The following is an 18,235-nucleotide window of genomic DNA, read 5'->3' on the forward strand; positions in this document are numbered from 1 at the left end:
CTTACCACGTAAAGTTGCAAACTTTACGTGCATGCATGGTTATAAAGGCTCCAAATGTCTATTTTAAGTTCTTAATGGAGCTTCTAGTCCAAGAGGGACTCCAACCACAACCAATACAACAACTTTATGACTCTAGCATCCAAGGAGGGTTCAGATCTGAAGTTACAACTTCAGATCTAGCCCATAGCTCAACATCCTAACTTGAAAATCCATAAAAAGCCCTAGAATCAACCAAAGGGAAGAAAAGGAAGTAAGAATGGTACTTTGATACCTTCAAACGATGCTAGCTGAGGCAAAAACCGCTTCCCATTCCTTTCTTGCTTCAATTTCCTTTGCACTCTTAGCTTTCTTCCTCCAAGATCCTTTTTCCCAAGCTTCAAACCCACACCAAAGCACACACACACGAATTAGGGTTTCAAGGGCTCTCAAAGAATGTAAGGAGGCCCAAAGGAGGTTGAGGCTCCTTTAAATAGGGGTGTAAACCCCGGGATTTAGGGTTTCATCTGCCATCTCCTACTCGCCGAGTCTTAATAGTGGACTCGCCGAGTAGGTCACTAAACGCGTGTTCTCACCCCACTGCTACTCGACGAGTAGGTCGACCAACTCGTCGAGTAGAGCCTCATCCCTAAATTCTTGATTAATTAATACCTGAGGATCGGGGCGTTACATTTGGGTTTTCAACAGATCATCTAGCATTGATACATATCTTATCTAGATTGGAGTTTTCGAAACCCTAGATGAGAACGACGATGACCATTGATTTTTAACGCCACCACCGAATTACAGCCACCACCATGGAGGTTTCAGATCTGAAAAACTCTAAAAACCCTAAATTATCATTTTAGTTGAGGTTTCAGTCAGGTGATATCTAGATTTGTTCGTCCGCCGCCATGGTGTTGCTAAGGATTGTTGCGACGAAGCTTGAAAAAACCTAGGGGTGGCAACTCTCGACCCACCCGTAACCCGACACTGACCCAAACCGAAAATAGATGGGTTTGGGTTGAGATTTTTAACCCGTCAATCCGTTTATTTCATGGGTTGGGTTGGGTTACCTATTTGGGTTCGCGGGTCAACCTACCATCCCGTATATATATATATATATATATATATATATATATATATATATATATATATATATATATATATATATATATATATATATATATATTACATTTTAAAAATATATATATTTCATTATTAATGAAATATGATTTCCATCCGTATTCGTAACATTTCATATTATTGTATTCCTTCCGTATTCGTATGTGGCTAGCCTGTGTTTGAGGTGCCCTAATTAGAAAAAACACATGTCATCATTTTTAGATACTCACGAATCATGAACGAAGAACGCATCCACTTTGTATGAATGTTTTTATCTTTCAATTTTATTTGGATGTTAATGATTTTATGTATTTATGTTAAAAACCTCTTTTTTGATGTTAATTACTTTAATCACTTTATAACTTTATGTTGAAAAACTTCATTTTTAAAAATGTGTTGCTTATTTATTAAACGGGTTATATGGGTTGGTTCGACCCACAAACTTGTGAACCCGCGAACGCATATACTTAAACGAGTTATATGTGTTAGGTTGGGTTCAGGTTTCCAACCCACCAACTCATGATCCGCCAACTCGCCAACCCATATATTATGTGAGTTGGGTTGAGTTTATATTTTTTGACTCGCCAACCCGAACCCAACCCGATTGTTAGGCCTAAAAGAACCCCAACTTATTCTTTCAAGATCTGAAGACTGACGGCTCTGTCGAAAGGTTTTCAGCACCATTGAAGAGCTCAAAAAGACGTTCGTTTTTGGAGGTATTGATTCGTTCGTTGTCGGAGCTCGGACTGCCTTTCTTCGTCTTTCCAAATCTGGAATTGAACTTTCCAAATAGATAGATAAAGAGGTTCTGGTTTCGTTAGGGTTTGAAGGATTTTCTATAAAAAGTTTTTGTGCTTTTACAAATCGGTTTGCTCTTGTGGTTTACAAATCTAGTAATGTTTTTTTTATTAAAAATCTGATTGTTGTGGGTTTATAGATTTGGTTGTTCTTGAGTTTAAGTTTGCAGATAATAAAATTATAAACAGGTTGTTCTTGAGTTTGAGTTTGAAGATAAAAAAATGGAATGTTTTATTGTTCAAATCTGGAAAAATTATATATGAATTCATCAAATGTTGGAGGTAGTTTTTAAGACCGGTGGCAGACGATAATGTTGGTTATATTCTGGCGATGGTGGTGGCAAAGTCTAGTGGTGGTGGTGGCGGGAAATGATGGCAACAAGTGTTTTGAATTTGTTATATATATATATATATATATATATATATATATATATAGAGAGAGAGAGAGAGAGAGAGAGAGAGAGAGAGAGAGAGAGAGAGAGAGAGTATTTTTTTTTAATTTTTATAATAAAAAAGTTGACAAAAAATACAAAGGGCAAAATCGGCATTTTAAAAATTCAAAACAAATTAGACAAAACTTACAATAAAATGAAAATTTTTGATTGTTTGTTCTAATCCAAAACTTGGATTAAAATGACAATTTTTGATATAGTTTTGTCTTTCTATCGTGCTCTACTTTTGTACATATATTAAGATTGATGTGTTATGATTTTGTACTGGATTTTATTGTAGCACTTTGAATATCATCTAACTTATTTTGAAGTAGGCTTTTATTGTTTTCTTTAGTTTGAACCATGTTTCTTAAATTCTTATACTAATAAATATTATTGAAAGTTTGAAACAGGTTGTTATAATGGGCTTGAATAAGTTAAAGCCCAAGCAATAGATGGGCTTTAAAATGAATTTTTTATTCTTATAAAAAAAATGTTGTTCTTCTGTTCATAACCATCAAAACTCAACCACAAAGTTCTCTATCATCTTCTCGATATGTTGATTTTCTTTAAAATTATATATATTTTATACTAATCTTGTTTCTTGATAAAAATACAATAGTTTTTTCACTGAGTTTTCATATATTTGAATTGAACCAACAGTCTGTATTGACACAATCCCTTTTTATCACTATACATATTTTATGTGTTAGATATTTTGGATTATTTATTTGTTAGACCCGATAACCACCAATCATATGTTAAAACCAAGGTAAGAAAACAAAATCTAATAAAGGAGTTGTTTTAAATTCTAAAGTTTCATTCATTTTACTAATGTTTGTAGTTGCTATTCACAAAACAAAAACCACTTTGTGTTTATTTTATCAATTTTATCATCCCATAACCCATATGTGTGAAGCTTTTGCATAATTGTTACTACAAATATATGTAGATAATACCCCTACGTATAATATTACAATAAATTATGTGGTGTTGTAACTTTTTATTATTTGCTAGATTTGACAACGGCCGTTAATCCTCCATTGTTTCCAACACTAATCGCTAATTATTATTTTATAGTTGAAGTTGTTTAAAAGATAAATATCACTGTATATACACCAAAAAAACAAAAAGCTTTCATAACATCACACCTTGCCATTTTTAACTAAATGGGCCGACCTTTTTATGCTAACTATAAGTAATATCTTATTAAACTTATATCTGAAAGATAAAAATGAGTCAAAACTGATATTAAATGCACCTTTTTAAAAATATAAGTAATATACGGATATATAATTTATTTTTGTTTAATCTTAAAAGGATATTTCTAAATAGTCATATTGGTATTATTAGCAATTAGAGTTAGATTATAATTGCATAATTAGCCTTAGGAAAGTTCATTTTGTCATGTAATTCTGTATTTGACATATTACATTTATTATCGTAGCCATAATATTTAACATATTTTACTTACTTTTTCACCAGCAAACTAATAAGTGAGGGTAAGGGATTTGACATTTATTATGTAAGCCATAATATTCACATATTTATCTTACTCTTTCACAAAATTAAAACAAGACATTACTTATATATAATTGAATCAGATTTGGATATAGAGCAAACATATTAATCTTTAAAATGTTAATAAGACACGGGCCATTGAAATATGGGATATGTAATATATTATAGTCAAAGGCATGACTTAGCTTTGAACATGATGATACCTGGACTAGACTTAAAAAATACTCTATATTTGTCATTTGTTTATTCTTTGAATGCATACATTGTGTTGTATCTCTCGGTAATTCCCTCCAGATTTTCAGGATCATGATTCATGAAGATATATACTTTAATGGCGTAGCCAAGATTTTATTTTAGGGTGGACCAAATAATTTACAAAATATGAATGGTAGTAAAATACTTCAAATGATAACAAAATGTAACAATATATGCAGCAAAAGGTATTCTATTTGTATATAATTTGAAATTTTTAATTGGTAGGCCACTTCCCCTAGTCTTTTGTATATATATATATATATATATATATATATATATATATATATATATATATATATATATATATATATAGAGAGAGAGAGAGAGAGAGAGAGAGAGAGAGAGATAGGTTCTAATGTTTCCAACAAATATTGTGCGCCTAAATGCACAAATGAGAATTCAAGAAATAATAAAAAAATTAAATAAATCATTAAAGGGTATTTTGGACATTTTATACTATTAATTAAGGAAATCATTTAATTGAAATCCTACAATTATGGAAATAAAGTAAATAGATTTGACCTAGTCCTTCACCTTCGTTTCCTGCCATCATTTCCGTTTGCTGTCATCGATCTAAACCATTTCAATCATCCTTCATCTTCCAGATTATTGTTTCAGTTTGAACACCGATGGATGTTTGATTAAAGATAGCTTCAACACGAATCTTGAAGAGGAAGGGGTTCGATTTAAAGACAGGGGTATAACTGAATAATGTAAAACCAATTAAACACCAATCAGGGTGAGGTTTGATTCTTATCTCCTTGGTAGCCGACATTCTATTCACTACATCAGTTGAACAATTTGATTTTCAATTGCTTTTCAATTTTTTATTAATTCTCAGGTTCAATTTTTCTTGCATCTTTAGCTTGTACTCAATAATTAACTTGAACATGTTAGGCTTGATGTAATTTCACAAATAAAGTTAACCCGATTCCAAATCTTTTATAATAAAATGTTTGTCAACTTATTTTTGTTGCTGATCTTGTATATTGTAGGTATACCTTCAGAATTTGGTCTTCAAAATTCTGCCTTTAAAGTGTTTGTGAAAAGTCCTCAACGAATGAGAGTGGCAATGAGTGCACTCTATAAGGGGTTCAATTCTTGAAACATTATTCAAAGCATGTGAATATGAGGCCTTTACAAAGCAGCATTATCACGAGCTTTGAGGCATGAGTAAATCTGAACAAAAAGAAAGTTGACTCAGTAAAAGCCTGAATTGGAGAAATATGCAGACTTTTATACCTTTTTGTGAAAGGAGCAGAGAAAACTTGAAGTAAACCCACGATTGCATCCGACAATGGGAAGATGTTGACATATCTTTTACTAATACACATGTAAGTCTTTGTTATTATTCATTGATTCTTTTTCTACATAGAATGCTGTAAATTGAGTAACATATGATTGATTTGTATGATATTTGTGAATAGCCTGTTAATGAACACGCCATGTAGGGGTGTTTTTCTTTCTCCATTGGAGAATAAGGCTGTAATATGTTTTTGAAGTTGATAAATATATGTAACAGCCCGGATTCCCAGGTATTATTTATTCTTATAATTTTTGGTGATTTGTGAGGAGACTCGGCGAGTTGGAGCTCAAACTCGCCGAGTATGATCGCGGTTTGGGCAAGGGTTCGCGTCCGGACTCGGCGAGTCCAAAAGGTGGACTCGGCGAGTCAACGCTATTTAATGAAGCCCTAATTTCCAGGGTATGAGACCTATTTAAAGGGGCTTATGGCCGTCATTTGCGGCCACCAACCCCAGAGAGAACCCTAAAGAGTCTTTGAGCGTCTTGTGAGAGAGAAGAGGAAGATCCTTGACTATTTGTGGGTGTTTTTGCATATAGAAGAGGATCAAGGCAAGAGGAGACCAAAGAAGGTGCTAATCCAGTGATTCCTGAGCTCAGAGACTTCATTTGAGGTAACCATTCATTCCTTTCTCAGTCCTTAGTGTAAATCTTAGAGTTAGGGTTTCCTTGTGGAATGATCCAAGGAGTAATTGGCCTCTTCTTGTGTTGGTGCTTTAGATCTGGACCCAAAGAGGTCTAGAGACTCTTTTCCCTCAAGCTTTATGAGTGTTAATGGAGGCCATGAGCTTAGAATAACATTCTAGAGACCATATCATCAAATAAGGCCTTTGGACCTTTGCATGAGCACCAAGATTGTAACTTTACGTGATGTATGTGCTTGGAAGGACTGGATCTATGAGTTATTGGAACGGATCTGACCTCAGGAGTGAGTTTGAGTTCATGCATGGCATAGACTCGCCGAGTCTGAAGAACAGACTCGGCGAGTAGCATGAAGATTGTCCATAACCACTCAGCTAGTGGTCTTGCCGAGTTAAGGGGGTTGACTCAGTGAGTCAGGGAGAGTCAGAGAGGGTGACGGGTGGACTGAGTCAAGCTGGAACTCGCCGAGTTGTTCTTGAGACTCGGCGAGTTGAGTCGTGGTGGCCCCGCGATTCATGCCAGGTGGAACTTGTCGAGTCAGGGAAGTACTCCACGTGTCAAGAGAGGATCCTAGGGAGTCAGTGAACACGTATAGACTCGCCGAGTCTCTCTAGTGCACTCGCTGAGTCCGGTTAAAGTTGACCGTTGACCGTTGACCAGAGTTGACCAGTGTTGACTTGATAGGGGTAGTCAACCTTAGTTGTGAAAGTGTTAATTAGAGATATATTGTGTTATAGGAGAATTATAGCTCGGGGGATCGAGCGCGAGTGATTTCCGGGATTTGCGAGTTATCGAGATACGCGAGATGAGTCTTCTCACTATACTTTACCTTGAGTAGGTAATCAGAGTTATGTGACAGAGTATTTGTATGCTATATGTATGTTATGTGTTGTACTGCATTATTTCTATGTGATTTATGCTGTGCATGTTTATAGAGTTGGAACCGGAAGGTTCACAGAGTTAGAACCAGAGGGTTCACAGAGTAGGGTCCATGGACCCACAGAGTTATAGCCTCGAGTGGCTAATATGTGTTATGTGTGGTATTTTGGGGAACTCACTAAGCTTTGTGCTTACAGTGTTGGTGTTATTTGTTTTAGGTACTAGTGATGACCGTGGGAAGGCGCCGGCTTGATCAATACACACACACGGGATTTTTATGTTATCAGATCTTGGGAATTTTATATAGCATGGATTGAGTTTCAAACATTAATGTTTGATGAATGTTAAATGCTTTGTGTTTTTGTAAAATGCGAAAAATTGTTTTGAAATTTATGGTGTTACAAGTTGGTATCAGAGCCTTGGTTTGAGGGATTCGAGTACACCTTCGGGCGTATTTGAACTCAAACTGAGGATTTGAGAAGTATTTTCAAAAAGAGTAAGAGATTTTTGGAAGAACGCAGAACAGAGTTGTGTGTACGATCAGTCCGCGCCCGAACGGTGATTTCCCAAAATACCCTCATGTTATGTGATATTGATATTGATATGATGTATTCTCATGCTAGAGTAGGCTAGGTACTCCTATTAGGACTAGAGTGGCCTGATTTGTGATGCCTTAGCCTAGGGAGAGGTGAGCTGCTATGAGATGCTTGAGAGTGAGTAGGTAGCAGCGAGGGGCTTATGAGAGATCTGTTAGAGAATGAATTATGCATGATAGAGTACTTGGAATTTGGGATCCGAAGAGGAGGACTTGGGGTGTATTCTGATACGGTGCGGACAATAGTATTGGTCCTGTACTACTGAAAGCACCGGAGCGGTGTACAACCCAAGTAGGAATCTTTGGTATACCAAGGATCAAGGAGGAATGAGTTGTCGAGTGTGAGTATGCTCGAATGGATTCTAATTTATCGTATGTTGTATTTCAGAGGTAGATCATGGTGAGGACACGTCTTATGCCTGAGAGCAGTGGGGCTAGTGATGAGGAGATCCGCCGGATCATCCATGAGGAGGTGGCTGCGGCCATCAGGGCAGAGATACCAGAGATGTTCGGGTCTATTAAGACCACGTTGATTGAGACCTTCGACAAGCGTTATGCCGCTCTTTCTGAGGCTGCTGTTGCAACGGCCACCGCAGCTATTGCTACCGCAAGGCTGCAGGGTGGTGATGCGTTGCTGTTCCGAGAGTTCAGCAACACAAAACCGCCGGAGTTTGATGGGACCCAGGACCCGGTGGCGGCTATGAGATGGATTTCTGACATAGAGGGGTGTTTCTTCACTTGCTCATCTCCTGAGCATTTGAGAGTACGGTTCGCGCTGAACCAACTTCGCTTGGGAGCGAAGGACTGGTGGAAGTTTGTGAGGGCGCACTTTACGCCTGCTGAGCTTGCGGCAGTGACCTGGGAGAGGTTCACTGCCATGTTCCGAGATGAGTACGTTCCCCAGGTGGAGAGGGAGCGTTTGGCCCAGGAGTTTCTGACCCTCAAGCAGGGTACTGAGTGTGTTACGGTGATTACCAGGATGTTCCATGAGAGGGCGATGTTCTGCCCTGAGCACGTGTCCACTGAGCAGGCACGTATGAGCCGATATTTGAGTATCTTGAGGCGAGACATTCGGGAGTTCGTGGCGAACTCCTCGTACCGGACATTTTCCGAGCTTCAGGTAAATGCCTGGAAGAGGGAGATTGAGCTAGAGACTCAGGCCAAGGAGGAGGCGGAGTCTCAGGGGAGGGATCGGCGACCGGCGTAGTCTCAGCCGGCAGCCAAGCAGGCCAAGCCCGCTGATCCCAAATCAGGGAGCCAGAAGGGCCGCACTTGTGGGAAGTGCGGCAAGGGTCATGATGGAGTCTGTAGAGCGGTATCTTGCTACAAGTGTGGCAAGGAGGGGCATATGGCCAAGGACTGCCCCAAGGGGTTTGGGGTGTGTTTCCACTGCAACCAGACCGGACACCGGAAGGCAGAGTGTCCGCAATTGCGAGGATCATCTCAGGGAGCACCTCAGGGATCTGCCCCTGCCGCCATCAGAGCTACCGAGAGTCGGCCAGTGAAGGCCGAGGCGCCGAGGGCACGAGGGAGAGCTTTTCAGTTGACCGCGGAGGAGGTCCGCGCAGCGCCCGATGTCGTGGCTGGTATGTATTCTTTCATGTATTTATTTTGATGTTGAGATATTATGCTTATATTATGTTATGCGTAGGTACTTTTCTTGTGAATTCTATACCTGCCTTGGTGTTATTTGACTCGGGTGCGAGTCGGTCTTTTGTATCTTTGGCTTTTAGTCAGCATATCAGTATTAGTCGTGAGGCGTTAAGTCGGCCTCTGAGAGTTTCCATAGCTGACGAGAGGGTGATATATGCCACGGAGGTTCTCCGAGGGTGCGTATTCGAGATTTTCGGTGTTGAGTTCCTGATTGATTTGGTTCCTATTGCGATGGGTGATGTATGTGTCATTGTGGGCATGGACTGGTTGAGCAGATTCGGTGCGGTTATCGACTGCGAGCGACAACTGGTGACCATACGAGACCATAGTGGGGGAGTTCTTACGGTGTACGGCGAGGGTACACGTTCTGGATTAGCGTTTTGTTCGGCCGCTAGGGCGAGGCAGTGTCTACAGTAGGGCTGTAAGGGTTTTGTGGCGTATGTGATGGATACGCGGGTGGATTCCGAGAGACCGAGGTCAGTTGAGGAGTGTAACAGCCCAAAATCCCAAGTATTGTTAAATTGCATTTTGGGGGTGTTTTAAAGGGGAGACTCGGCGAGTTGGAGCTAGACTCGCCGAGTAGGGTCGCAGACTTGGTCGCGGGTTCGCGACTGGACTCGACGAGTCCAGATATGGACTCGGCGAGTCGACGCTGTTCAGCAGAAACCCTAGCCGTTTCGATTCTGGATCGTATATAATGTCTTTAGGGCCGTCATGTCTCGTCTTTTGGCCGATTGAAGATAACCTAAACGGCTGTGGGCATCTGGAGCAAGGGTGAAGGCTAGTGGAAGCTTAAAGAGGTTGTTAGGCAAAGAGAGGCAAGGTGGTGATCAAAGGAGGATCAAGGGGTTGAGCTCTGAAGGTTGGGGACGCAGGGATCATGTTTTCCAGGTAATCCTCGGATCATTTCTGTAGTTTTGGTGTTGTACACGAATCTAGGGTTTAGGAAACCCATTTAAGGATTTGATAGATTATAGAGTTGTTACAAGTGTTTAAATCCCAGTAATAGTATGTGTAAAGGTCCAGGAAGTCCCATATCTATATATTACGGAATCATGCGAATTGCAGGAGGCAGTTGATTGACTGCATGGCTAGGACTCGCCGAGTTGTTCTTCAGACTCGGCGAGTAGCTTGAAGATTCACTAGGACTCGCCGAGTTGTTCTTCAGACTCGGCGAGTAGCTTGAAGACTTATTGGAACTCGTCGAGTCGTTCTTCAGACTCGGCGAGTGGTGTCAGGATGTCTATACTCGTCGAGTTACCCTTTGTACTCGACGAGTCCGGTCAAGATTGACCGTTGACCTGTATATATCTTAGAGGGGTCAGTTGTCTTGTTTGATAAGATCATTAACTAGGGCTGTGGTATTATAGGGAACCTACGGGCTAGCGGATTGTGTGCGAGTAGCTCGAAGAGGTTATAGCCTGCGTACTACGAGGTGAGTCTTCTCACTATACTTCACCCGGAAGGGTTTGATTGTGTGACCGGAAGGTCAAGTATGTTATGTGTTATGTTTATATGCTATAAATGGAAAGTTAGCTGCTACGCGTGATATACATGCTTATATATGGGCCGGAAGGCAAAGTATTATGTGACAGAAAGGTCAGGTATGATATATGGTGTATGTGCTTTATGTGTTAGAGTATTTGCATTATGTGTTATATATATGTACGGGCCGGAAGGCGATATGTTATGTGGATCGAAAGGTCCGGGCCGGAAGGCGATATGTTATGTGGACCGAAAAGGTCCGGGCCGGAAGGCGATATGTTATGTGGACCGAAAGGGCCGGGCCGGAAGGCGATATGTTATGTGGACCGAAAGGTCCGGGCCGGAAGGCGTATGTGCGTAAGGTATATTGGGGAACTCACTAAGCTTCGTGCTTACGTTGTTTATGTTATGATGTTTCAGGTTCTTACAGTAACGCGGGATGGCAACGGTTCGATTGTACACACCGAAGAAAGAGTTGTGTTTTGGAGGATCCTGGTTTTCTATTATAACGAAAATGAAACTATGTTTTGTAATTTGAATGTGAATAAGATTTTAAACAAGTGTTTTAATATTAAATAGATTATTTAAATGAAAATTTTATTTTTGGAAATCTTGGTGTTACAAGGAGGTTCCGATAGTGCATGAGTTCCCGGATGTATTTCCAGAGGAGTTGCCGGGTGCGCCTCCCGCGAGGCAAGTGGAGTTCAGTATCGATTTGGTTCCGGGGGCTGCGCCTATCGCTAAGGTGCCTTATCGCCTTGCACCTCCAGAAATGCAAGAGTTATCCTCGCAGCTTCAGGAGTTGCTGGGGAAGGGGTTTATTCGGCCGAGCAGCTCGCTGTGGGGAGCGCCTATCCTATTTGTCAAGAAGAAGGATGGTTCACACCGGATGTGCATTGATTACCGGGAGTTGAACAAGCTGACTGTCAAGAACCGTTACCCGTTGCCGAGGATCGACGATTTGTTCGATCAGTTACAGGGAGCATCTTGGTTCTCCAAGATCGATTTGAGGTCTGGATATCATTAGGTGAGGGTGCGAGATGAGGATGTCCAGAAGACGGCGTTCAAGACACGTTATGGGCATTACGAGTTTGTGGTGATGCCTTTCGGGCTCACCAGTGCCTCGGCAGTGTTCATGGATCTCATGAACCGAGTGTGCAGGCCGATGCTGGATTGGTCGGTGATTGTATTCATCGACGACATTTTGGTATATTCGAGATCTAGAGAGTAGCATGAGGAGCATTTGAGGGAGATCCTTGGAGTTCTGAGATTGGAGAGGCTTTATGCCAAATTCTCCAAGTGTGATTTCTGGTTGCGAGAGGTCCAGTTCCTGGGTCATCTCGTTAACCAGAAAGGGATATTGGTCGACCCAGCCAAAGTTGAGGCGGTGATGAGTGGGGAGGTGCCGAGGTCAGCTTCCGAGATCAGGAGTTTCTTAGGGTTGGCGGGTTATTATCGGAGATTTATCAAGGATTTCTCTAAAATCGCAGTGCTACACACCAGGTTGACCCGGAAGGGTATCGCTTTTTCATGGGGCCCCGAGCAGCAGGCCCCCTTTGAGACGCTTCGCCAAAGATTATGCGAAGCCCCGGTGTTAGCCCTCCCGGAAGGGATGGAGGACTTTGTGGTATACTGTGATGCATCGATTTTGGGGTTGGGGGCGGTGCTGATGCAGAGAGGGCATGTGATAGCATATGCATCGAGGCAGCTGAAGCCTCATGAGACGAGATATCCCACCCATGATCTAGAGTTGGGGGCAGTGGTGTTCGCCCTCAAGATTTGGCGTCACTACCTGTATGGGGTTCGGTGTATGATTTACACGAACCATAAGAGTTTGAAGTATTTGATGGATCAGCCCAACCTAAATATGCGACAGAGAAGGTGGTTGGATGTGGTCAAGGATTATGATTGTGAGATCCTGTACCACCCAGGCAAGGCTAATGTTGTAGCCGATGCACTGAGCCGCAGGGCGGAGAGCACCCCGCTGCGGGATGTATGTTTGAGATTAACTGTGATAGCTCCAGTGTTGGACGCCATTCGTGGGGCACAGGCCGAGGCTGTGCAACCTGAGATGCAGAAGAAAGAGTGAGTTGTTGGATTGATTTCAGAGTTCGTTACCGATGGTTGGGGGCTTATGACATTCCAGGGGCATATCTGGGTGCCGTTTGTGGGAGGAACGCGTACCATTTTGATGGAAGAAGCTCATCGGTCGAAATTTTCGATCCATCCTGGGGCCACTAAGATGTATTTGGACCTGAGGAGGGAGTATTGGTGGCCCTGTATGAAGAGGGATGTTGCGTGGTTTGTTGAGAGGTGCTTAACCTGCCGTAGGGTTAAAGTCGAGCACTAGAGACCGCTTGGTAAGTTGCAGCCATTGGAGGTTCCCGAATGGAAGTGGGAACATATCACCATGGATTTTATCACCAAATTGCCAAGGACTGCCAGGGGAGTTGATGCAATTTGGGTGATTGTGGACAGGTTGACGAAGAGCGCTCACTTTCTTGCTATCAGCGAGAGTTCTTCCGCAGAGAAGTTAGCAGAGATGTATGTGAGGGAAGTGGTATCTCGGCATGGGGTGCCAATATCGATTATCTCAGACCGGGATGTACGTTTCACTTCCAGATTCCAGAAGAAGTTTCATGAGGAGTTGGGTACTAGGCTGCATTTTAGTACCGCATATCACCCCCAGACGGACGGGCAGAATGAGCGGACGATTCAGACGCTCGAGGACATGCTCCGGGAATGTGTGCTGGATTTCGGGGGGAGTTGGGATACATAGTTGCCCTTGGCGGAGTTTTCCTACAACAACAACCATCATTCGAGCATTGGTATGCCGCCCTTTGAGCTGTTGTATGGGAGGAGGTGTCGGACCCCCATTTGTTGGGGAGAGGTTGGACAACATGTGATGGGCAGTACAGAGATCGTGCTTCAGACGACAGAGCAAATCCAGCAGGTCAGACAAAGGTTGTTGACCGCTCAGAGTCGACAGAAGAGTTATGCAGACAGACGCCGGTCCGAGCTTGAGTTTCAGGTCGGCGACCTTGTACCCTTGAAGGTCTCTCCTTGGAAAGGAGTGATTCGATTCAGGAAGAGGGACAAGTTGGGGCCCCGATATATTGGTCCATTCTGAGTGATCGTGAGGGTAGGCCGGGTAGCCTATCGTTTGGATTTGCCAGCAGAGTTGGGGCAGATTCACGACACTTTCCATGTGTCACAACTGCGGAAGTGTATAGCCGATGAGTCGACAGTGGTTCCATTAGAGGATATTCAGGTGGATGCGAGCCTGAATTATGCTGAGAGACTAGTGGCAATCAGAGATCGGAAAATCAAGGTTCTGAGGAACAAGGAGGTACCCTTGGTTTTGGTTCAGTGGCAGCATCGGAAGGGGTCCGAGATGACTTGGGAGCCGGAGCATGAGATGCGTGAGCAGCATCCGGAGTTATTTGCAGAGCGAGACTTCGAGGGCGAAGTCTAGTTCTAGTGGGGGAGAATTGTAACAACCCGGATTCCCAGGTATTATTTATTCTTATAATTTTTGGTGATTTGTGAGGAGACTCGGCGAGTTGGAGCTCAAACTCGCCGAGTATGATCGCGGTTTGGGCAAGGGTTCGCGTCCGGACTCGGCGAGTCCAAAAGGTGGACTCGGCGAGTCCACGCTGTTTAATGAAGCCCTAATTTACATGGTATGAGACCTATTTAAAGGAGCTTATGGCCGTCATTTGCGGCTACTAACCCCAGAGAGAACCCTAAAGAATCTTTGAGCGTCTTGTGAGAGAGAAGAGGAAGATCCTTGACTATTTGTGGGTGTTTTTGCATATAAAAGAGGATCAAGGCAAGAGGAGACCAAAGAAGGTGCTAATCCAGTGATTCCTGAGCTCAGAGACTTCTTTTGAGGTAACCATTCGTTCTTTTCTCTGTCCTTGGTGTAAATCTTAGAGTTAGGGTTTCCTTGTGGAATGATCCAAGGAGTAATTGGCCTCTTCTTGTGTTGGTACTTTAGATCTGGACCCAAAGAGGTCCAGAGACTCTTTTCCCTCAAGCTTTATGAGTGTTAATGGAGGCCATGAGCTTAGAATAGCATTCTAGAGACCATATCATCATATAAGGCCTTTGGACCTTTGCATGAGCACCAAGATTGTAACTTTACGTGATGTATGTGCTTGGAAGGACTAGATCTATGAGTTATTGGAACGGATCTAACCTCAGGAGTGAGTTTGAGTTCATGCATGGCATAGACTCGCCGAGTCTGAAGAACAGACTCGCCGAGTAGCATGAAGATTGTCCATAACCACTCAGCTAGTGGTCTTGCCGAGTTAAGGGGGTTGACTCGGTGAGTCAGGGAGAGTCAGAGAGGGTGACGGGTGGACTGAGTCAAGCTGGAACTCGCCGAGTTGTTCTTGAGACTCGGCGAGTTGAGTCGTGGTGGCCCCGCGATTCATGCCAGGTGGAACTCGTCGAGTCAGGGAAGTACTCGACGTGTCAAGAGAGGATCCTAGGGAGTTAATGAACACATATAGACTCGCCGAGTCGCTCTAGTGCACTCACCGAGTCCGGTCAAAGTTGACCGTTGACCAGAGTTGACCAGTGTTGACTTGATAGGGGTAGTCAACCTTAGTTGTGAAAGTGTTAATTAGAGATATATTGTGTTATAGGAGAATTATAGCTCGGGGGATCGAGCGCGAGTGATTTCCGGGATTTGCGAGTTATCGAGATACGCGAGATGAGTCTTCTCACTATACTTTACCTTGAGTAGGTAATCAGAGTTATGTGACAGAGTATTTGTATGCTATATGTATGTTATGTGTTGTACTGCATTATTTCTATGTGATTTATGTTTTGCATGTTTATAGAGTTGGAACCGGAAGGTTCACAGAGTTAGAACCAGAGGGTTCATAGAGTAGGGTCCACAGACCCACAGAGTTATAGCCTCGAGTGGCTAATATGTGTTATGTGTGGTATTTTGGGGAACTCACTAAGCTTTGTGCTTACAGTGTTTGTGTTATTTGTTTCAGGTACTAGTGATGACCGTGGGAAGGCGCCGGCTTGATCAGTACACACACACGGGATTTTTATGTTATCAGATCTTGGGAATTTTATATAGCATGGATTGAGTTTCAAACATTAATGTTTTATGAATGTTAAATCATTTGTGTTTTTATAAAATGCGAAAAATTGTTTTGAAATTTATGGTGTTTCAATATAGCTTGCTCAAGGCTTGTTTTCATGTTAGTATGAATGTCATTCAGTTTGGATTTAGAACGTAAAAAACAATAAACATGTGTAAAATAGCGATTTTGATAGAATTTTCAAAACCATTCTGCAAGAATAGTTTATTCTATAAGAATATTTATTGTTGTATTCTGAAAGGATTGTAGTTAATTGTTTATATGTTTAATATGCAGTTGTTACAAGTGTATCACTACAAAATATTTTGCAATAAATTTGTGATAGAAATGGCTTGAAGACCTGTTGGGAAAGCCTTGAAGAATGAATTAAAGAATGATCACTCTCATACAATGTAATTAAGAATGTTGTTATTTTTTTAGGAATTACACTTGTTATTTTTTTCAGAATGTTGTTATTATTCAATGAATCACAATCATACAATGTAATTATTTGGTATATTATTAGTTCAATAATCGATTTTGTGTATTCTTTCAGAATGTATTTAGTAGTTTATGATTGGCATCCAGTCATTCTGACAGAATAAAATCGAAAATATATTTACTAGTTCATGGTTGACATTCTATCATTTTGACAGAATAAAATCGAAAAATATATTTACTAGTTTATGGTTGGCATTATATCATTCTGACAGAATAAAATCGGATTTTTAAATTTGAATTAGTTTAAAATATCCATATTTTTTAAAATAAAAGAATTAATTATCCCTAAAAATTCGAAAATTTCCTTTTTTAATATAGGTTAATTGACTAAAATGCCTTTATGCTGAAATTAGTGTGATTATATGGTACATGTTATCATATTATAATATCATAGACCCTCAAATCATGACCTTTGATTCTATTCCATCCGGTGGTCTAGATCTGTGAATTCTGACACACAATAGTTACTAAAAACAATATAACCTCTCTCTCTCTCTCTCTCTCTATATATATATATATATATATATATATATATATATATATATATATATATATATATATATATATAAAATTAATATTTGTAATTAAAATTTGCAGTTTATCTTACAAAAGTAATGATTTATTTGTAATTAAAATTTTAATAATGTTTTGAAAAACCAATACTATATATTTTATAAATAAAAATATATGAATAGAAACTTGTAGTAAAGACAAAAGATATGATGCTTTTCTTGAAGATGAAAGAAAGAAAAGCAAAAAGAGATGATGGGTTAACATATGCCACACGGTTTGGCCTTTGCTTTCGGCCTTGGCTCTAGATTAAGCTGATGGGGTAATAAAATATGCAAAGCAACCATGAATGATCGCTTTTGACTTCGTTGCACCATATCTTGGTAAATCCATCTTTTATACAAAATTAATTGATATTTAACTTTTAAAACTTTTTTTTGTTAATTATTTGATAAATCACTACACATATTTTATATGTTTGTGAACAAAAGACAACAAAATTCATATTTCGATTTATAAACTTATGAGGGAGCCTTGTTCAATTTAATTTTTTCATCAATGTCACAAAGTATAAATAATTTTTGAGGCTTTTACTGATCTTGATTTGTGGTCGACTAACAATACTAGGTCTAGTATTTTCAACTCAAGTGCAAGGGAACCTGCTTGATTTGTATTTCGGCCATTGATCAGTTAGCTTGGCCAGCATAATCTCATTTGATTTCCATGTTCGTAAATCAAACTTATGGTTATAATTTATATATTTCGAAATTTAACTATTTGTCAACTATTATTTAATACTTTTGATTCAAGGCAAACAACAATCCAAGCTAACTTTAAATTAGGCAATGACCCAATGTGTTATGTCTCGAGTCGGAAAGCTAAAAATTTGTCTAAAATAATGCTTAATTTAGCATGCCAGAATATTGTAAATAACATATTATAGATTTTACAATAAATTGACGGTTTTATCATACATGTGTGATTATAAGTTTATAATTTGTCATCGAGACGTTGATTGTAAACTTCTTACTACTTTGTTTGATCAGATGCCAATACAAAATAATGGTAAAAAATTTAGATAATTTTTGTAGTTGTGTTCTGTCATTGGTCAATAATATGGTTTAGTCGACTTTTTTTTAAAGGTCGAGATATATTGCATCTTTTTTGGAAACGACAGAATTTTATAAGACTATTGCCTAGAAAGCGCATAGGCAGGGCATCGTCACATTTTAATTGTCAAAGAAGTGGTGGCTTTGACAAAAGAAAGAAGAAACTAGTTAATGATTTTCAAAATTGATTTTGAAAAGATGTATGATATGGTTAATTGCTCTTATTTATTAACAACTATGGATTTCATGGATTCTGGTCCAAACTTGCAAATATGGATTGAAGGTTGTTTACGGTCCTTCTTAGCTTAAATTTTGGTTAACAAGGGCTCGTTCAAAAGAATTATATAAC

The sequence above is a fragment of the Lactuca sativa genome, chromosome 3 (genome assembly GCF_002870075.4).
Source record: "Lactuca sativa cultivar Salinas chromosome 3, Lsat_Salinas_v11, whole genome shotgun sequence".
Lineage (NCBI taxonomy): Eukaryota > Viridiplantae > Streptophyta > Magnoliopsida > Asterales > Asteraceae > Lactuca > Lactuca sativa.